Source organism: Giraffa tippelskirchi, chromosome 2, assembly GCF_054371585.1.
Source record: "Giraffa tippelskirchi isolate mGirTip1 chromosome 2, T2T-mGirTip1v1.2.pri, whole genome shotgun sequence".
Classification (NCBI taxonomy): domain Eukaryota; kingdom Metazoa; phylum Chordata; class Mammalia; order Artiodactyla; family Giraffidae; genus Giraffa; species Giraffa tippelskirchi.
Window position 1 is genome coordinate 175635328 of NC_137276.1, and position 22726 is coordinate 175658053.

Sequence of the window (22726 nt, forward strand, 5' to 3'; positions counted from 1 at the left end):
ACTCTTTCCACATCCCCAGCGCTTGGAGAATGCCAAATATGGAAGGCCCCTAAGTCTTGTCAGAAAAACCCAAGAAAATAAAATTAATGAGTCAACACTTTCTGCGTTCTTGCTATGTGCTAGGCTCTGTGCTAAGCATCGTGCATACATTATCTCACTTCATGCCAAGTGACGTAAAATAAAGGTCACCTTAAAAAAAGGCAATGCCGGTCATGCTAATCACACCCCTCAGTCTTTGTGGGTGAGTCTCTGTTAGACTGAAGCTGCGCTCAGGCCACCTGAGCTCCCAGAATCCCTCAGGTCTCAGTGGCTGGGGAGGCAACGCGGCTAAGTTCCCATTTAGTCCAGAGCCCACACAGGGATGACTTCTCTCTCACGTGTCTTCTGCCATTAACAGAGATAAATCCAGGGATTGTCATTACAGTAATGGCCTCTGTGTCTAAGAGGAGTTAAATAGAAAGTCAGCGAATGTCAAATATCTTGAAAAATCTATTCACCATGAAGTCACCTTCTAATATGTTCCAAGGAAATAATAACATCCATTTTCACTCCAGACACTACTCTCCGTGGTAAATAATATCACGAGGTGACTCTATCCTATAGTCCCCAGAAATTGTTTCTAATTATTGTCAGAGGCACATCAATTACCAGTAGAGCCTCCAGGCAGCCCTCATCATGGCTCTGATTAGAAACATGCTTTACTTCCATTTTTCCTGTCAAGCCTCTCAGCCCTCTACATATTTAATTGCTCCATCTTGGCAGTGGGCCTGCTTTCTTCACTCTCTTCTCTGAAGCTCTCATGGCAAAGTTGGTGTCTCGTCCAGTCCCAGCCTGCACCTCGCCCTCCTTGAGAAGTGCCTCAGCACCTGCCAAGGGCTCGTTCAGTCCTTTTAAAAACACTGGGCTCTGGTGACCCAGGTAACTGATACAACTGCTTCAATCATTAAAAAAACATACCACTCTGGGCCATGTACTGTATCTTAAGCACATTTCATACATATTATCTCATTGAATCTTCAGAATGACCCTGTGAAAGAGATACAATGACTTTCTCCATTTTCCATTTGGGAAAACTGAGGCACAAAGAGGTTAAATAATTCTCCCAGAGTCAGTTAACACACAGACAATGGAGGACCTGCAGCCACCATGATGGAGTCTGTCTGTCTGTCTTTGTTTCTGTTCTTCCAGAGGCCCTGTGTTGAGGATGAGTTGGTCCTCCTCCTTATGTCCCCTCCTGATTACTAACCTCTGCATCCCTCCCACTCACTCCTTGAAGATTTTAATTAGTCGGACTCTTTCCAAAGATACTTTTTCTATCATAATTCTTGGTGCCTTCCACATCCAACTAGACTTCAGGGAGTTGGGCTCCAGAAGGCACCACCTATGTAAACCACAGCAGGAAGTGGAAGTACCCAAGGGGTAGCTGTCTGGTAGGGAGATGCTCCTCCCAAGGCTGCCCCCCACCACGTTATTTCAGCTCCTCTCCTCCAGTGACCTTGCTGTTACCCTCTTGGCCAGCCAGCCCATGTTCAGGCCCCTGCCTAGACATCACCAGCTGCAATGCAATGCACTCTCTATTCCAGCATCTCCCTCTGAGACCACTGCCTCCTCTCTTTCCAGCTTATCTTTTCTAGACTCCCAGCTCCAACAGTTCTTGTACCACACCAGGACCAACAAACCATTGTTCCTGGCATCTTATTATTTCCCCTCACCCTTTCCCTACCTCCTGTCTTCTCACCCAACTTAGATTCCATCATTGTGTTACTCCCTGTGTAGCTCTTCAACAGCGTCAACCTGCTCCTTCTTTGTTGTACCAGTTTAAGACAACTGTTTCTTTACTCCATACCTGCATCTGAGCAGTTGAGCATGACTGAAGGAAACAAGCTTGCTGACTGGTCTCACTTTAGTCTTATCACAAGCCTCAAGTGGGCCCCCAGTGCTGCCTGGCAGCCTGCTGTATTTCCCTCATCCACTCACTTTCCCAGAATCATTTCACCAGTTTCTCCTTCTATTCAAACCTGCAACACCCTCTCTTCCTCCTCAAGAATGCTTGGTTGATAACTTTACTTTCCATTTCACTGAAAAATTTGAGCAACCAGAAGTATCTACACAAGCTTCTACTGTCACATCTACATCTTTCCACACTTATGTCCATGTATTACACTTAACCTTCCCATCTGCTGCTATGAACTGTTCATCTTCTCCCTAAAGTCTGTCTCTCTTCTTTGCACTATACCCCATCTCCTCATGTCTGCTCAATGACATTGTTTTTGTACCAATTTTTCTTCTCCACTGAATCCATATAAAAACATGATGCTATTTCTCCAACCAGAAACACAAACAACTCCCTTTGATCCCACATCTAAATCAAACTACGGTTCTATTTCTATTCCCCTTCACAACAAAACTCCTTAAAGTGATTGTCTTTACTCACTCTCTCCCATTCTTCTTTTCTATCTTTTCTTGAACACATCACAAGTAGAGTTTTGTTCCCTCCATGCAACTAAAGCAGCTCTCACCAAGGTCATCGATGACCACTCAATCTTAAATGCAGTGGCAAATTCTAACTTGACTTCCAGCAGCAGTTGACTCAGATGCTCACACTTCCTTCTTAAATGCTTGGTCTCCTTCCCTTCCAGAGCACTGCTCTCTTACCAGCTGGTCATCTCAGTCTCCTTGGATGGTTCCTCCTCATCTCCCTCAACATTTAGATGTTGGAATCTCTTAGGGTTTTAGCCTTTGGGTGTTTTACCTTCTCTGGCTACAACCACACCTCAGGTGACAGTTTCAGCCTATATCTCCCCTTTGACATCCAGACTCTTTTAGTCAGCCAGCTTCCTCTCCGTTCCTGGAACATGCTGAGCATACCTGCCCCCTGGCTCCGTGCCTGCTGCCCTCTCCTCTGAGATTCTGTCCCCTAGATGATTTGTTCCTCTCAGTCTCTACTAAAGACTCACTTCAGAAGTAAGCCCCTCATACCTAGCTGAGCTAACATGAAACTACCATCACCTTCCCCTCTCGGCCCACCACCCAAATGTATTTTTCTCCATAGCATCAATCTCTACCTGGAATATTAAAGACTCAGTTGTTTGTTTACATGTGTCTCCCTTCCCTGGAACCTAAATTTCATGAAAACTCAAACTGTTCTTTCCTATAGTGTTAAGTTCACACAAAGCACTCCTTTAAAACATACTTAAAAAAAAAATTATTTATTTGACTGCCCTAGATCTTAACTGTGGCCTGAGGATCTTACTCAGTTATGCCATGTAGGATCTAGTTCCCTGACCAGGGATCAAACCTGGGCCCCTTGCATTGGGAGTGCAGAGTCTTAGCCACTGGACCACCAGTGTTAGTCTCTCAGCCATATCCGACTCTTTGCAATTCCATGTAGCCCGCAAGGCTCCTCTGTCCATGGAATTCTCCAGGCAAGAATACTGGAGTAGGTAGACATTCCTTTCCCCAGGGGATCTTCCTAACCCAGGGATCAAATCCAGGTTTCCCACATTGCAGGCAGATACTTTACTGTCTGAGCCACCAGGGAAGCCCCTTAAATGTACTTTGACTGAATGAATGAATTCGGCATTTGAACCCATATCGTCTGAATGTGGTGGCATTAGTCAGAACAGCAGAAGAAGGACATCCTTGTCATGGAGGACTCCAAAAACTATTTGAGAATTTGAAATCTTGGAAATCCCATCTAGTAAGGACAGAGCCAGAAAAGCAAAAGCTGTTTATTATAACTTTATTTTTGCTGCCTCTCTGGTGGGCTAAGAAGGCCAAGTTACGTGTCCGTGTCACTACAAGAGATGCAAAACACCCCTGAATCCTGAGAACGTGTGGTATCATGTGACAACTGCACCCAGAGATCATATGGGCTTCTTATGTAAACTCACCAATTTCAACTGACATATGCTCACCCTATCTCCTACTCCTGCCCTGAAGTATTTTCCCCATCTGAACACACCTGTGCCCATCCATGAGCAAATCTGGGCCCATGCAGACAGCACCATCTTGCCCTGCTTAGTTGGGAAATGTGTCCGTAACACTATAATCACAACTGCCATCTGAGCAGAGCTAGATGGAATCAGAGCACTCATTGGTCTATTAAAGTAAGGATGGGTTTTTCAGCCCTGCTGCTCTCAAAAAAAAAAAAAAAAAGAGCTAATCCTTTTTTTTTTTTTCACTTTGCTTTGCATTCACCTAGATATTCATGCCAGGACTTGCATGAGAAAAACACTTCTTTCTGACCCCTGTAGTGATCAACTGATGCCTTGAAGCAGGAAATTTGATTACCCCCATCTCAGGCTGAGTCTCTGTTTTACCAATCACAGAATGACTCAACCCCTTTTTAAAAGCCAGCTGTGACCGTTGACTCAGTGACCTCCTGCGGTGGTGAATTCAGTTTAAAAAATAATAATGAAGAAATCAGCAAGGTTATTGAAGCCATTAGGCTTCAATTCTCAACCCTTTGGGGGCTGGAGGAAATAAAGCAAGTTGGCCAGACCTGAGGAGTTGATGACACACATCTCCCTCCCCCAGAAGCATCTTGTAACTCGTCCTACCCCCAGCAGCAACTTCCCAGGGCGGCTTTTCTCCCCGCTGTTCCTCATCAGCAAGAACATGCTGACACACAGGCTGATGAGCGGCACCAAAGCTCAGCCAGTGTGCCCTTCCAGCCTCGAACCCCACAGCTTGTCATCTCCTGTGGTCACATGGCTCCAGCACATTCGCTCACCGCTCACACGAATCTAAAAGATAATCAAAGGAAAACTCCACCGACTCACCCCTGCCTAGACCAGCACGGGGAGTGATCAAGTGTGCATGTGAAATATTAGCAGATTCTAATCTATTCTCTGCACCCAGCTCGTGAGCTCGTGCACTCACCCCCTCTCTCTTTTCCTCTCTCTCATTTTTCAAAATAAATAAATAGATAAATGAATTTGGGGTTGGCTGAAGATTTCAGCTCAGTGACTGCTGTGCAGATGGATCCTGCTGAAGCTGGTGCTGGCTCTCTGGGGAGTAGCATGAAATGCTGGTTTTCAAAACCTGAGCAGCGTGTAAATGGCAGCTAAAAAGGAAATGCAGATTGGTGCTGAGTGTTAATTGTCTCTTCCTCTCTTCTTCACACACTTCAGAGGCTGTGTGCTGGCAGAAGACAGGAAAGCGGGCCTGCCCCCTCGTGGGGTGGGTTTTTTTTTTTTCTTTCAAGCTGGACTGAGAGAATAACACCTAGAATCCAAGTCAAAACATGGAATGGGTTTTTTGTTTTGTTTTTTCTTTTTTTTTTTTTTTCAAGTTCTCATCTGATGAAAGTCAGGGAGGTGGCACTAAGCTCGTCATGAAAGTAAGATTCTGCTGAGAAGGAACCGATGAGATGTGACACAGAACGGGGAAGCAGGATGTCTTTGTTTTGAAATGACAGGCGATAAGCTATGGGGGTGCCTGGTGAGATTTTAGTCCATAACTAGGTAGCAACCTGTCAAATGCAGGCCCCTTAAATGCATCACAAGAATTCTCACTTGAGATGATTTCAATTCCAGCTCAGTGTGTGTGAGTGTGTGAGCGCATGCACGCACACACAGCAAGCATAATTGAATGTCCAAGCCCCAGGTATGTCCTGTTAAGGGTACAACGGCAATCACACTGGGGCCAGAGCTCTCATTCCCTCCCTCACCTTCCTCACTTAGGCATTGACAGGTCAGCCTCAGGACCACAGCCCAGGCTCAGCGCCATTTATTTTCATCCCTGAAGATTTCTATAAGCTTTCTCTCAACACTTTCACCAGGCAGAACCTCGATTATCTGTCTTTTCTAGATGAAGTGGGGTTATTTGAATCTATGCAGCTCCAAGTAAAACAAGGGCAAGGGCTTCCCTGGTGGCTCAGCTGGTAAAGAATCCACCTGCAATGAGGGAGACCTGGGTTCAATCCCTGGGTTGAGAAGATCCCCTGGAGAAGGGAACGGCTACCCACGCCAGTATTCTAGCCTGGAGAATTTCATCATCTCTATAGTCCATGGAGTCACAAAGAGTCGGACATGACTGAGTGACTTTCACTTTCACTTCACTTTTCAACAGAGAATCATTGGGGAAAATCAGTTAGCAAAGAGAAAAGAAGAATCTGGAACCTTCTCTTAAAAATCATAAAATGCCCAGGCCCCACCTGAGCCATGGTCCCTGTGTCTCCACACATTAATGAAAAGGCTGTTTCTCACTGCTGCTGTTGCCGGAGTGCCAACCCCATTCTGGCTTGCCAGTTGGAGGCAAAGATAAGCAATCATGAGTGAAAACAAGTTATTATCTGTATCCATTGTCTCCTGCATGACCAGGGATGTGCGGATGAACTGCTCCCCACCCCTGCTCTTCACTGGCAGGACCAAGAAGAGCATGTAATAGGCAGTTTCCAAAGACAAGGGTCCCTCCTGCTGCTGCCTTCAGCTTGGCTGGGCGGAGTGCTCCACACTCCAGCCTCTCCTAGCGCCTTTCCTAACCAGGCAGAGAATGGTCTCTGCCGAGAATGGGAAAACCAAGAGATGGATCTTGCTCCAAGTACAAAGTGACCTCACTCAAGCTGCATGTGTGAAGAAGGCAGATAAAGAATGTACTTTCAAGGAATTGGCAAGGACAGTTGTAGGGGTAAAAGGGGGACCATCCCAGCTTATACTAGCACCCCAGAAAGAGCTTCCCAGGCTAGAAATGGAGCTCAGGTATGGGACACAGGACTGGACCACCAGGCCTCTCTCCTTAGAAGCACCTCTTAAGTCTGAGTCCAGTCAGTTACCTGCCATCTTCTGGGTAAAGTCCAATTTCCCAAACCTATTTCCCTCCCCAAAAGGGAATGGCCACCATAAATAGGTCACCTGGACAGAATGACCACAGTCACCACTAATAAATGGGAGTAGTGACGGCTGCCACTATAGACTGTGATGTTAGCTAAAGGGCTTTAGGGCATGACTCAGTCTCCCCTGGGTACAGGGGAGAGTCTGTCCCTTGAGGGGGAGCCCCACCATAGATGTCTATCAGCTTATAACTCACTATCCCCACAGTGGGGGAATAAAATGGGGTTGATGTTTTATTTTGTCTCAATTTTCTTGATTCCAGTGGTTTGTTATGTGCCAGCCAACAAGAGCCTCAGGCAAGGTCGGGTAGCTGCTTGAATGCCCCTCACTGCCTAGTGAATGCAGCAATGAGCTGTTGTCACAGAGACACTGTCTCTGATTAGTGACACAAGCTGGCAGCTCCATGTGTATAGCCTGGTGCCAGGTTGACCATGACAACCAAAAGAAGTGACATGGTCCCTGCTGCCAGTCCAGCCCCTCCCATGGGTGGACTATGGGAGAACAGAAACAGAACCATCTCAAAGCAGTTTTCTGAAGCTATGGGACAAAAATCAAAACTGAGTATTTTTGGCAGGAAGACCTGCTTTTGGGGGGTGGGGGTTGATTGAAATGGGGCTGGAGTGATAGAGATGCTCTCCATCTTGATCCTAGGTGGGTTACATGAGTGTCTGTATTTGTCAAAAGTGATCAAACTGGGACTTCCCTGGTGGTCCAGTGGTTATGACTTTGCCTTCCAGTGCAGGGTGTGCAGGTTTGATCCCTGATCAGGTAACTAGGACCCCACATGCCTCAAGGCCAAAATCCCAAAATATAAAGCAGAAGCAATACTGTAATAGATTCAATTCAGTCTTTAAAAATGGTCCACATTAAAAAAAAAATTAAGAAAAAGGTGATCAAACTGTATATTCTGTTTGTTTCACTGTAAAGTGAAGTGCAGTGTTAGTTGTGAAGTCATGCCCAACTCTTTGTGACTCCGTGGACTGTAGCCCACCAAGCTCCTCTGTCCATGGAAATCTCCAGGCAAGAATACTGGAGTAGGTTGCTATTCTCTTCCCCAGGGGATCTTCTCAACCCAAGGATCAAACCCGGGTTTCCTGCATTGCAGGCAGATTCTTTACAGTCTGAGCCTCTGAACATAAATTATAATTTCATTATTAAAAAGCCATTCTACTCCAACAGGAGGCCACAAGTGGGGTAATTTTGATAGTCCTCACCTTCAACCTACCTTTCTGGTACCAACTGGAAAAGGGCAGCCCAGAAGTTCCATTCGCGGCTCCCTGTGCCCCACTGTGTGCAGTAGGTCACATCTAGGACTTGGAATCCGAAGCCTGCATCTGAAGCCTTTTGTCCCCCTCACCATGCCTGTGACTTCTGGATTGTCCCTCCATCTCTCTGAGGCTACATCTCTTCATCTTTATAATGGAAGAGAATGATTCCTGCCTATAACATTATTGGAGGAAACAAAAACTAGTGTTTCATAAACTGGGAAGAGCTATAGGAATACAGATTGTTCTCCACCTCAGAAAGATCATCACTATTTAGACACTTGCCTAAAATGGACAAGCTCCTTGGTATAGTGTTAAAAACTCCAATTGGACAGTCTGCTGTGAAAACCTCTATAAACAAGATATAACTAAATAATCAGAAGAAGTGTGGGAATATAAATGGTATATCTGCCTTGGAAAAGAGTTTGTTCCTCAAAAAGTTAAACATAGAATTGTCATATGACCCAGCAATTCTACTACCAGGCATACACCAAAATAATTGAAATGAGAACTAAAACAAATACTAGTATGCGAATGTTCATGACAGCATTGTTCACAATAGGCAGAAACAACCTAAGTGTTCATCAACAGATGAATGGGTAAACAATTGTGATATACAGTATACATACAATGGAATATTACTCAGCCACAGAAAGGAATGAAGTTCTAAAACATACTACAACATGGACGAATCTTGAACTTTAAGTGAAATGAGTTAGACATAAATAAAAAAATATTGTATAATGTCACTTACATGAAATATCTAGAATAGGTAAATTCATGGAGACAGAAAGTCATTAGAGGTTACCAGTGACTAGAGGAAGGGAGGAATGACCCGTTGTTGCTTAATGGATACAGAGTTTCTGAGATGATGAAAGGGTTTTAGAAATACATGGAAGAGCTGCTTGAATAACACTGCAAATGTAAATAATGTCTTTAAATCACACATTTTTAAATTATTAAAATGGCAAATTTTATGTTATGCATATTTTACCATGACTTTTAAAATAATGACTGTCTTACGGTATGGTAGGTACTCAACAAATTGTAATAGTAAATAACCATCAGCAGAGACTCATGTAGAAAATAATTTAAATGTCTTGGCCAATAGCCCTTCAGATCTGGGATGTGAAAAAGGTTATGGAGAGGGTAGGCAGGTCAAATTTGCTTTTACCTACAGCTACTTTCAAGACTGCCATTTCTGAGGCACTACATTATCCAAAAACTCATAGCACTATAATCAGAGAAAGAATGTGGGAAGACATTAATCTATTCCCTATGATAGTTTGGGGGACAGACATAAGCTCAGGGTCTCAGGTAAAACTTAGACACAAAAGTCCAAATTGCCTTTATTAGATCATCTTCTTTAATTTTAGTTCCCTTCAGGATATGAAGTGTTCCCAAATCCCTCAGCTGTCTTTTGATAGTGGCTACTTTCCCAAGACAATCTAGACCAGTGGTTAGGGGCTCAGGGCTTGAATCCAAGCACCCTGGAATTTGAATCCCAGTCCTATCATTCCTTCAGTAAGTGATCATGAGCTCACTAATCTCTCTAATGCTTCAATTTCTTCCTCTGTAAAGAGAGGAGAACAATGCCCAGCTCATAAGATAGTGTAAGCTATAAATCCAAGAATGCACATAAAGGATTTAGGAAGGAGCCTGACAAATATAAAAGAGTGCAATAAATGGCAGCTAATGTTATTTTACAGCACTATTACTCTCCTACCAAAGCTTATAAACACCTGTCTGTGTAACTTTAAATGAGGGAAGAATTATTTAACGTTAGTTTCCAGGTATCTGATGAATAAAATAGACCATCTATTTCTCCATTCAAACATTTAATGGACACTTGCTATGTGAATGCTGTTCTATTATATGACTATACAGTCTTGCTTCATTCAGCTGTTGAAGTAGGGTAGAGAAAAGAGGTGTGAACTGGATAATAGCCAGGACTACAGTCACTGCAAGAATTAGATGAAGTTCCTCAAGCAATTAAAATCTTCCTGGTAGCTTCTAGTATCCAGGTCACCTTATGTCACAAATGTTTTTGAAAAGTCAATATGACTGTGCCAAAATCTTTAAATAGAGCATAATTAAATGCTTACTGGATATGACTAATTATGAAGACCAAGTCTGTTCTAACCCTCTTGGTAGGAAATAAGACTTGTTTTGGTACTGTTCATGATGATTATTCAACAGCTGGACCAGAAGGCAAAGGAACCACTGTGTGAGTGTTAAAATTGTGTAACACTCCAACAAACAGTTTTCCTTCAAGAACATAAAGAAATAGCAAAAGAAAGCAACTACAGATCTTTCTCGACTTGTGGTGGGGTTACATCCCAATAAACTCATCATAAGTTGAAAGTATCCCAAGTCAAAAATGCCTTTAACTACACCTAACCTACCACTCAGAGCTTCACAGCTGGCTCAGTGGTAAAGAATCTGCCTGCCAATGCAGGAGATACAGGTTCAATCCCTGAGTCAGGAAGATCCCTTAGAGAAGGAAATGGCAATCCATTCCAGTATTCTTGCCTGGGAAATCCCATGGACAGAGGAGCCTGGCAGGCTACAGTCCATTGGGTCTGTACATGGACTTAGTAACTAAACAACAATCTACCAAATATCACAGCTGAGCCTAGCCTGCCTTAAACACACTCAAAACACATCAGCCTACAGTTGGGCAAAATCATCTAACCCAAAGCCTGTTTTATAATAAAATGCTCAATATCTCATATAATTTATTGAATACTGTACTGAAAGTAAAAAACAGAATGGTTATATGATGGGTACATGGGGTTGCAAGTATATTGGTTGTTTACTCCCCTGATCACATGGTTGACTGAGAACAGTGGCTCACTGCCACTGCCCCAGCATCACTAGAGAATATCTTACCACATATCACTACCCCAGGAAAAGATCAAAATGCAAAACTCCAAGTGTGATTTTCACTAGATAGCTCTCTCACCATTACAAAGTCAAAAAATATTAAATCAAACCATCATAAGTCAAAGACTATTTGTAGAAACAAACCTTATAAACTTCAGAAAATTATTTCTTCAAAACAAGAATTATTCCATCCAAAATAATTTTTGAGGTATAAGAAAAACAAAGCAAAAACATTAAGAGGATTAAGTGATTGTGTGAGAGTTTTTTTTAAATATTTCTCAATGGACATAAGTGTTTCTAGAACTAATACTTCATCAACTGTCTCTTAAGCATCTAAAGATACCACTAAGGTTAAACAACAAGAACAAAACTATTTTTTAATTTAAAAGAAAGAACAAGTTTGAAGCTTTGGAGGAAATTAATAGGCAGGCTGCTCTGAAAGGAAGAAAAATTAGTTTCAAGAGAGGAAAACTAAATACATCCCAGAAACAAAATTAAATCTAGTAATTAGGAAAGCTCAAAGAAACAACACATGAATGCAAAACATTTTCACTTCATTTTCCTGAACTGTCTAATATTTTGCCTCATTATTTCAGAAAATGCTGCCTTTTCATTTCCATCTATTGTTCTAATCATGCAATGTCATTTGCTTCATGTTTATAACATGACTTTATGATATGCACTTAGTTTTCTCTGAATTTCTAATTGCATTTCTCTGTAGTTGCTGCTCTTACTATTTTTCATTCATTGAGATTTTTTTCCTTCATCTTATCAATAGCACACTTTCCACTTTCAGGTTCTTAACAATCAATTCATAATATATAGGACTCTCTTTATAGACAATTTTCATGGATCTTTTGATATTATAATTTAGATTGTTTAATTTTAGGCCTGCTAGTCAGATGTTAAATCAGGAGTTTTTAAAATCTTACTCAGGAGTTATTTCCAATAGCTATTAATGCTTCATAATGACAGGGAAAAAAAATCAATCAAAGTGACCTAGACTAATACAGATATTAAACTTGGAAGATGAGGGCATTAAAACCATTATTACAACTGTATTCTTTATATTCAAAAAATTAAGTAGAAATATGCAAAAGAAAAGCAGGTACATTGAATTTCTAGTAATGAAAACTACAATATGGGAGATGAAAATTTTATTGAATGAGATTAATGGCAAGTTAGACATCACAGAAGAAAATATTAGTGAACTTGAAATAAAAACAAACTATCAAAAATGAAACACAAGAGGAATTTTTGAATATACGTATATTTATAGAAAGACAGATAGAGAGCCAGAAGGAGAGACACAGAGACAGAGAGGCAAAGGGGAGGAGAGAAATAAAAGTCAGCCAGACTGGAAAGAAATAAAACTGTCATTATTTTCAAATGACATAATTATCTATGTACAAAATCCGAAAGAATTTACCAAAAAAAATACCCCAAAACAAAGAAAAAATACTAGAACAAATAAGTGCAAGGTTGTAGGATACAAGACCAACATGTAAAAAAAAAATTTGTATTTCTATATGCTGCCAATAAATTATTGGAAATTGATACTATAAAACAATATCATTTACAAAAGAATTAAGAATATTAACTCCTTAGAAATATCTCTGGCAAGAGGAATGAAAGACTTATATACTAAATAAAATATTTTTGAGAAAAACTAAGTAAGACCTCAGAAATAAATGACAAAATACATCTTTGTTCATATGTGGAAAGATTCAATATTGATTTATATGGAAGACTCTAAATTCATCTATGAAATAAACACAATTCCAATCAAAATCCCTACATACTTTTGAAGTAGAAAGTAACAAGATGATTTTAAAGTTTTTGTGGCAATGCAGAGTACCTAGAATGGCCAAACAACTTTGAGAAAGAAGAACAAAGTCAGACTGGTCTGACACCACCAGATTTCAAGATTTCAGTTCAGTTCAGTTCAGTCGCTCAGTTGTGTCCGAGTCTTTGCAACCCCATGAATCGCAGCACGCCAGGCCTCCCTGTCCATCACCAACTCCCGGAGTTTACCCAAACCCATGTCCATCGAGTCAGTGATGCCATCCAGCCATCTCATCCTCTGTTGTCCCCTTCTCCTCCTGCCCTCAATCTTTACCAGCATCAGGGTCTTTTCAAATGAGTCAGCTCTTCACATCAGGTGGCCAAAATATTGGAGTTTCAGCTTCAACATCAGTCCTTCCAATGAACACTCAGGACTGATCTCCTTTAGGATGGACTGGTTTCAAGATTTAGCTAGAGTAATCGAGAGTGTGTAGTATTGGCAGAGAGAAGTAAGTCAAAAAGAGAAACACCAATACAGTATATTAATGCATATATATGGAATTTAGAAAGACAGTAACAATTATCCTATATGCAAGGCAGCAAAAGACACAGATGTAAAGAACAGACTTTTGGGCTGTGTGGGAGAAGGCAAGGGTGGTATGATTTGAGAGAATAGCGTTGAAACATGTATATTACCATATGCAAAATAGATGGCCAGTGCAAGTTCATGCATTGAACTTGGGGAGGGAAGAGGGAGGTGTTCAGTATGGGAGTACATGTGTGCACCCATGGTTGATTCATGTCTATGTATGGCAAAAACAACCACAATATTGTAAAGTAATTATCCTCCAATTAAAATAAATTAAAAAAAAGACGGTGTAGTATTGGTATCATGAAAGCTTTAATTGATAAACAGATCAATGGAAAGATAGAGGGGAGCCAGAAATATACCTATACATAAACGCACACTCATTTTTGACAAAGGAGCAAAGGCAACTCAGTGTTGAAAGATTAGACTTCTCAACAGACAAAGGTATGGAAAAAGTGGACATTGTGTGCTCAGTTGCTCAGTCATGTTGGACTCTTCAACCTCATGGACTATAGCCCACCAGGCTCCTCTGTCTATGGAATTTTCCAGGCAAGAATATTGGAATGTGTTGCCATTTCCTACTCCAGGAAATCTTCCCAACCCAGGGATTGAAGCCACGTCTCTTGGGTATCCTACATTAACTGACAGATTCTCTACCACTGAGCCATGTGGGAAGCCTAGCCTTATGTAAAAATATGAACTTCAATCCATGCCTTGTACCATAGACAAAAACTAACTCAAAATATAATATAGACCTAAATGTAAAACCTAATACTATGAAACCTCTAGGGGAAAAAAAAGAATATCTCTGTGACCTTGGGTTAGGCAACATTTCTTATATAAGAAACCAAAATACAATCCATTAAGAAGTGTTGATAAATTGGACTTCATCAGAATATTAAACTTTTAAATATTAAACCTAACCCTTCAAAAGACACTGTTAAAAGAATGAAAAGACAGACATAGACTGAAAAGAATATATTTGCAAAGTTTATATCAGATGAAGAGCTTGTATCCAGAATGTCTAATGAACTCTCAAAACTAAATAATAAGAAAATAAATGTCCAATACAAAATGGAAAAAAGATTTGAATAGACACTTCACCAACACAAAAACATAGAGGTGGTAAATAAGCACATTAAAAAATATGCTCAACATCATTACTCATTAGGAGAACACAACTTAAAACAACAATGAGCTATTGCTTCATATATATCAGTATGACTAAAAAATTTAAAAGGCTGCACATACGTTGTCAATAAGAATGAGCAGGAACGGGAACTTTCATACAGCGTTGGTGGGAATGTAAAATAATACAGCCACTTGTGCGGTACTGCTTTACACCTATCACATGATCCAACCTGTCCACTCCTAGGAATGTATCCAAAAGAAAAAGCCCACATCTATACAAAGACATGTACACATATGTTCATAGCTGCCTTATTTCTAATACCCCAAAACTGGATATGGATAAACAGCAGAATAATACTCAGCATTGAAAAGAAGTCAATTATTGCTACAAACAACACCATGAATGGATATAAAATAACTATGCCAAGTGAAAGGCAAAAAAGAATGCGTACTGTCTTCACAATGTAAGCTAGTTTATATAGACAGAAAGAAGAGCAATGGTTGCCTAGGGAAGGAGGTTGGAAACAGAAAAGATAGCTGGGCAGAATTACAGACAGGCACAAGGAGACTTTAGGGGGTGATGAATATGTTGACTATTTTGATCATAGTAAAGGGTGTTAAATTTACATTAAAATTTATCACATTGCATAACAATTTAAAAAACAAAACTCTAGGGGTGATCACGAAGCATAGTTAGCATGAGAGAGAGAAAGTTAGCATTAGTTCATAGATACAACATGGCTATCCTGCTCAAATTGTGCTCCTGTTCCACAGCAACACTGCGAAGGTTACAGGGACAGTCTGGAGGACAAAGGGAATATTCCCTCCCTGGTTTGGTAGACTTTTGTTTATACTGCCTAAGGTTGCACAGTTTTGAAGTTTTGTGAACATTTCCTTTACTTTAATCAGACTGCTAAATCTTTTTAAACTTATAATCCAAACAATCATTTCCCCCAAAGACCATGAAGAAGTGTGAAGGTAATGTTAGTCACTCAGTCATGTCCAACTCTTTGTGACCATAAGTTTTGTCAAGTCAGATCTCCCCATCCTTTGCTTTTAGATCAATTGATATTTTACATGTGATGAGCATGTTTCATAATTTTGAACTGTTTTATAGAGTTGTAAATAGAAATGCTTTCTATTTCAGCCTTTTGAATCCTAGTTGAACTATCCAACATTGCAACATACTAGCTATCCCTCCTCACTTTGAATTAACTTCAAACTTGAAAGTTAAACTTTCTAGATTTTCCAGCCACAAGGTCAATAACTTTAAAAAGCCACTTGTTGTCTTAAATCGTATCAATGCTTTCTTAAGTCAGTCTACCAAGGCAATAGAAACAAAAGCAAAAATAAACAAATGGAATCTAATCTAATCCTTTGCACAGCAAAGGGAACCATGAACAAAACGAAAAAAAGACAACCTACAGACTAGAAGGAAATATTTGCAAATGATGTAAACAACAAGGGTGCCGGAGTCCAGCTCCAGCAGCCAGGGAAACGCCCTGAAGGGATGAATGGGGTCGGTGGAGAAAATGATGCAGTCTCTCACTCAAAGCACTGGGCTGCATGTTTATTTTAAGCATAAGGTGCTTAATTTCAAAAATATACAAACAGCTCATAGAACTCAATAACAAAAAAAAAAAAAACAAAAACAACCCATTGCTTGCTTCGGTGGCACATATACTAAAATTGGAATGATAAAGAGATTAGCAGGGCCCCTGCACAAGGATGACACGCAAATTTGTGAAACATTCCATATTTTTATTCATGTTTATCCATCAAAAAAAAGCAAAAAAAAGGCAGAAGGCCTAAATAGATATTTCTCCAAAGATGACATACAGATGGCTAATAGGCACATGAAAAGATGTTTAATATCACTTTTAGAATGGCCATCAATTAAAGTCTACAAATAATGAATGCTGGAGAGGGTGTGGACAAGAGGGAGCCCTTCTACATTGTTGGTGGGAATGTAAACTGATGCAGCCACTATGGAGAAAAGTATGGAGTTTCTTTAAAAAACGAAAAATAGAGTTTCTATACAATCAGCAGTCCCACTCCTAGGCATATATCTGGGGAAAAAAACCTGTAACTCAAAAATATACATGCATCACTATGTTCATAGAAGCACTATTTACAATAGCCAAGACATGGAAGCATGTCCACTGACAGAAGAATGGATAAAGAAGATGCAAATACCTATACACGATGGAATATTACTCAGCCAGAAAAAAGAAGGAAATAAAGTCATTTGCAGCTATATGTATGGGCCTAAATGTTATCATATTAAGTGCAGTAAATCAGAAAGAAAAAGATAAATACCATGTCATTTATATGTGGAGTCTAAAATATGACACAAATGAATTTCTATGAAACAGAAACAGACTCACAGGTATAGAAAATAACCTGTGGTTGCCAAGGGATGCAAGGGGTGGGGGAAATGACAGGGTGGCAGGGGAGAGATGGATTGGGAGTTTGGGGCTAGCAGATGCAAAGTACTGTGTATAGAATGTATAAACAATAAGGTTCTACTGTATAGCACAGGGAACAATATTCAATACCCTGTAATAAGCCATAATGGAAAAGAAAATAAAGTCATTTGATGTCTTACTGTCTGTTACTGCCAGTCTTGGTTATTACACAAGTAATGAAGACTGCTATTGAACTCACCTGCTCAGTGAACTTATAACTGAAGTATTTTCATAATGCTACACATTTTATTGACTATGTGATCACAGACATTTAAGCTCACCTCATTTCAATGTTCACACTTTTGCTAGGGATTGTCATCATCCTTGGATGTGCCTGGTGACCCAGAACAATGTCACCTGACACCCTTTAGCTAGACTAGGGCTACACGTCCTGGCCTTTATTTTACAGAGAATTCTGAAAGTATCTCCCAGTTGCTGCAAATAATGACAAAAGCAAAACAAAAGGAACTATGTGCAATAACATTCTCCCCCTAGTATTCAGGGAGTCATCCTCCAGAAGAGGTTTCCTGTTATTTCATAAGCTCCTTTATCGCCCCCCTTCCTCACCCACACTTCTTCCCTTCCTCCCTGCCCCCCATAAGGACTAAGGCACTTGACAGGCCTCTGGCTCAACCTCAAGTGGTTTCTTTTGAAAGAAAGTCACTGATGAGTAGATTACAGCTGATTGGAGATACCTGCCTGAGGGAATTTCCTAAGAACTGAGAGCAGACAAGCCTCCCCCAAGTCTTAGGAAAGTTGTTCCTTCTTCGTTGTGGATGACTACATTAAGCAGATTTTGCTCTGAACATGTGATAAATGACTTGAAAGCAAGAAGAGACTTTCTTTTACTTGAGTGATTTCAAAAGGAAAAAAAAATTCTTTACAATACACTCCAACACTATCTTTCCAGTGGAAGGAGGAAATGTTAGGAAGTGACTTTTCTGAAATAAGACAGCATGCCTCCCTTCAAAGGAACTGAGAAAACCAGGTAGTAAGTCCAAGTTCATGGAAAACTGATGACATGGTTGTATAAGATCAGAAATTCTGGCATTCACAACACGTCTGTAGAGATGTGAAGGGCAGAAAGAATAACGGATTCAGGATTCAGAGGGGACTTGGCAGGGAGTGTTTTCTGAAACACAACTCGGTGTAAAACAACCAGTTAGATGGAAACAAAAAGAGGAAACTGAGTCTAACACACTGACTTGGAGATGAACAAAAGTCACATTGGCTGTGTCATCTGGGGATATCATTCAGTATATACTATCTCAGTCACCTGGATGAACAGGGACAGAAGCTTCTTGTTCCTCCTCACCCTCTCCACATTCCACCAAGCCATATAGGTTCTTACGTGCAGTAGGAATGCTCTGTGTCAGCAGGGCTGCAGAAAGAGAAGTCCAGTGTAGGCCCAGTTAACTTGGGAACCCCTCTGAGAGGTAGGCAGCAGGAGCCTTCCAGGTGGAGAGGCAGCCCTTCTTCAGTGAGGTCTGCCACTGCCTCTGATGGCACACGTAAGCATTAACTGTCTGCTACATTCTCCATTTCCCTTCTCATTCCAGGTATTCTAGTGTTGGCTGTTGCAAGAAATCCAGCACAGTGCTTCTCCAACTCTATGTTAAGAAATTCAGGGTTTTTCAGGGTTTCTTTTAAATTTCCAACCCATACCTTGAACTGGTGAAATGAAAAAAAGAAAAAGTCTAAAATTTAAGTATTAAGTTTAACAAAGATAAAATTATTTTGTCAAATTGTTATAAAGGTTTCTGAATGCTTACTCTCAATTTCTGTATCTATCTTGTCTCAGACCAGTAACAAAGTTCACCAAGTGGCTCCACTTGGTAAACCACGCTTTGAGCCCCAGAGCATGTTCTTTTGACAATTAGAATAGATGGACATAAGTGTCATTAGACAACCCTAGGTTAGAACCGGAACATCAGCTAATATCTGTCATAAAATAGTCACCCAGGAGAGGTGAGAGCCATATGAGTCACTGAAGGAAAGCTTAATCTCTAGTAGAAAACTGAGGTTGAAACAGAGAAAGAAACAATGAACAGGTGAAATAGATATGCAGGAGCGTGGACAAAGACATATATAGACATTTATGACCTGCTTCAAAAAAAAAAAAATTTAATCAAGACACTGAAAGACTGAATATACAATCAGACAGACTATGGCCAGACCACATATAAAAACAGAACTTTTTTTATATATGGAACTACAAGTCCCATATATAAAAAACAGGCAGCAACCTGCCCACAAAGTCAACCAGTTATTTACAATAAATAACCCTAGAAGACAGTTGTCTCTAAGTTAGACTTGTAGGAAGCCAGACTGCCATCTCTAGAGACAATCCAAGCTAAACAATAACTTAAATAACATTCAGTCAAAAACAGACAGGACTTGATTAATAACTGACAGATTCCCTAATTTTTGTCCCTTCCTCATCTCAGAATCAACCAGAAGAAGTCAGACATGCATCCCTAACTAATCACACAGGATGCCTTGCTTCCAGGTAGCCCACTTATTGCTTCCCCAGGCATTCCAGAAACCTTCCCTTTCTTCACTATAAAGCTGCTTGCCTTTGGGTCTCAGCCTAACTTAGAGTCTCTACCAAAATGCAAATGACAGTGACTGGCTCCCTTGCCATAGCATTCTCTGAACAGTCTTTGGTTTTTCTCATTTAGTTGGTCTTCATTTATTTCCGCAAAATGCTTATTTTTGTTTGGAGACCTCAGGGCTGTTCATAATGGATGACAGAGTTTCCATAAGCATTTCATAGAAATCTGCACATTCTTAATAACGAAGTCTAATTCTATTACTATCTGGGCAACTCCATTTCCATCACACCCATATCCAATCTATCAGAAAGTCCTGTCAAGCCTGTTTCTAAAATGTAACTCAAATGGATTCACTACTCCCCTATCTCCAGTCCCACCAGTGGAGTCCAAGGGACCAGCCATGTGCTTTGGATCGCCACAATGGCCTCTTCACTGCTCACTGCTTCCTCTCTTGCTCATAAAGCAGCCAGAGAGATCTGCAAATCCAGTACATCATTTCTCCTCCGCTTAAGCCTTCAAATGGCTTCCATCCCACTCAGAATAAAATTCAAACTCCTAGAACATATGGCATCCTCCCTCTCTAGCCTCACCTTGTTCCACCCCTCCTGTCATCCACTACACTCCAGTTACACTGGCCTCCTCAAATGTGCCAAAAGTGTACCCATCTCAGGGCCTCTGCGCCAGCTGTTCCCTCTGCAAGGAATATTCTTCCCCTTGACCTCAGCATGGCTGGCTGCTTTCTGTCGTCTAGATCTGAGCTTAGCAATCACCTTTTCAGAGAAGCAAAGAAAACACCTGCTCTACCATAGTCACCCAGCCACTGTCACATCGCCTGATTCTACCTCTCTGTGTAATGCTCACCACTACCTGAGACTTTGCTTTGTTAGTCCATTTGATTCTCTGTTTCCCTCTACCAGAGCAGGAATCTATCTGTCATGATTATCCACTGTATCCCCAAGCCTAAAACAGGCCTAGAAGCAAACTGATGCTCAATAAGTATTTGTTGAACAAGTAAATGAAGGAATTAAAAATTGAATTGCCTGAGACTTTGGAGTCTGGTAGGTGAAACAAATTCTCCCTCACCACATCCCAGCTCAAACCTAACTCCCATTAACTGAAGCACCCAAATCAATTTCCAGCTTCTCTGGAAAGTCTTCCAATTCCACTCAAAGGCTGCGCTTTCTCTCTTCCTCACATATAGTTCTGTCTGAAGGGTTCGTTTGAATTTGATCACATCCTACCTTGAAGCCTGCTGCCTAGTCCTGTTAAACTCTTCCCTTGCTTCTTTTTTTTAAAATTACTTGTTTATTTATTTATTATTTTGGCTGCACTGGGTCTTTGTTGCTGGATGCGGTTTTCTCTAGTTTCAGAGAGTGGGGGTTACCCTCTAGTTATAATGTGCAGGCTTCTCTTGTTGCAGAGCATGGGCTTTAGGTACACAGACTTCAGTAGCTGTGGCACACAGGCTTAGTTGCCCTGTGGCCTGTGGGATCTTCCTGAACCAGGGATCGAACCCTGTTCACTGGTAGCTGGATTCTTAACCACTGGACCACCAGGGAAGTCCCTTCCCTGCTTCTTACTGTAGCACATGGGTAAGTCCTACTCACCAAACACACACTGCACTCCATAAAACAGTGCAGTGAACATAGTGAAAACTCAGTAACTAGTTGTTGAATAAATTTTCTCAGATGCATATCAGGTAAAATTAGGATAACATAAGGCTAAGTTGAAAAGGACAGAGCCAGTGAGGAATGAGGTCAAAGCAGAGATCTCAGAGCACTTCCTCAAATCCACATGGATTCCTTCTTGGGGTGATGGCCTGTGTTACCCATTGCCTGTTCACTGGTTTGTTCTTTGCAAAGTTATCTCATCTCTTTTCCTCTCTAAGATGCATTCTGTGCTCCAAAGGCAATCCCATGCATGGCTTAGGATAATATTATTAAAGACAGGCTTATATGCCCAGTGGGCAGCCAGCCAGAAATTGCAGCTTGAATGACATTTTTTTTTTTTGCTTGGCAAAGAAAGCATTGCTTCACCACCCTGGAGCTCAAACACCAGTTCACCCAGTTGGTGAAGGCTTCTTGCTATTTTATTGAAATTATATTCCTGAAAACTCATATAGTGGTTGCTCCCTTAGAGTCTGGTTTGTAATACCACTCTTGCTGAAGTATGTAAAAGAGCTGAAATAATGTTTTTAGGAGTGAATTTTCGAAAAAGATCAGCAATTCCACAGGTTACTCCGGCTTTTTTTCCCATCTGCTGTGACAGCAGGTGTGATTTCACAAGCCCACTCCCATCAATCATCCTCCCCAACCTGTCTCTGGTGCCTGACAAGGTGTTTATGTGCATAACATGGAAACCATCACTAGATCCTGCGAACGAGTAAGGCTGCCTTTCACAATCCTCTAAAGGAAGACTTCCATGGAAATCTCGGTGCTGGGTTCACGTGGGATTTACTGAATCTCCACAGTGTCACCTGCTTCCAGGAGTTGCAAACTCAAACCCTTCAGGGGCAAGTGGGTACCATGGAAGTGGGAAGCATCCTAGTATAAGATAACACAGTGGAGAAAAAAGTGGCCAAAATGCATAGTGCATGCTCCATCTAAAAAAAAAAAACTGCATTTACTTTACAGAAAAATGTGCTGGCTAAAACAAAGTTTAATGTGGCCAGGCATGATGTGACCACCAATTTTCAGTCTCTATGCTTCTATTAAATCAGTATCCTAGCCTGAGGCCCAAGCACAGATGCTTTCCACAGAATTTGAGAATTCATAAAATTATGGACAATGGAAACTGGAAATGATCTTAGAATTTATTTATTTCAACTTCATCTTTTCAAGTAAGGGAACTGAAACCCAAAGGATGATAAACCAATCAAAGTGTACATATCAAGCACGTAGCAGTGTCAAGATAAAACTCTAGTCTCCAACTCCAAGTCTGATGATTTTTCAGCTACTTGCCATCACTTTTCCTATGTGTTAGTAACAACCTTAGGCTTCATGTTAGTATGCTTAAGATGAATATTACTTTAAAGCTATTATAATATTAATAACAGTAAAAGATATCACTTTAAAGCTATAACAACAGTAATATTAATAACAGTGATAGTAACATCTGAACAGTAAAAGTTCAGATGACAGAGGCTGGATTAAAATGTTATCACATCCCTAGTGGCTCAGATGGTAAAAAATCTGCCTGCAATGTGGGACAC

At 40.8% G+C, this 22726-nt stretch overlaps 1 non-coding gene across 1 annotated transcript; it reads left to right on the forward strand.

Annotated features, from left to right (window-relative positions):
- The first annotated feature begins 16151 nt into the window (after positions 1–16151).
- LOC145539981 (U6 spliceosomal RNA) lies at positions 16152–16255 on the forward strand. Its single transcript, XR_014078118.1, has one exon. It is a non-coding gene; the product is annotated as a U6 spliceosomal RNA (small nuclear RNA).
- Positions 16256–22726: the final 6471 nt, after the last annotated feature.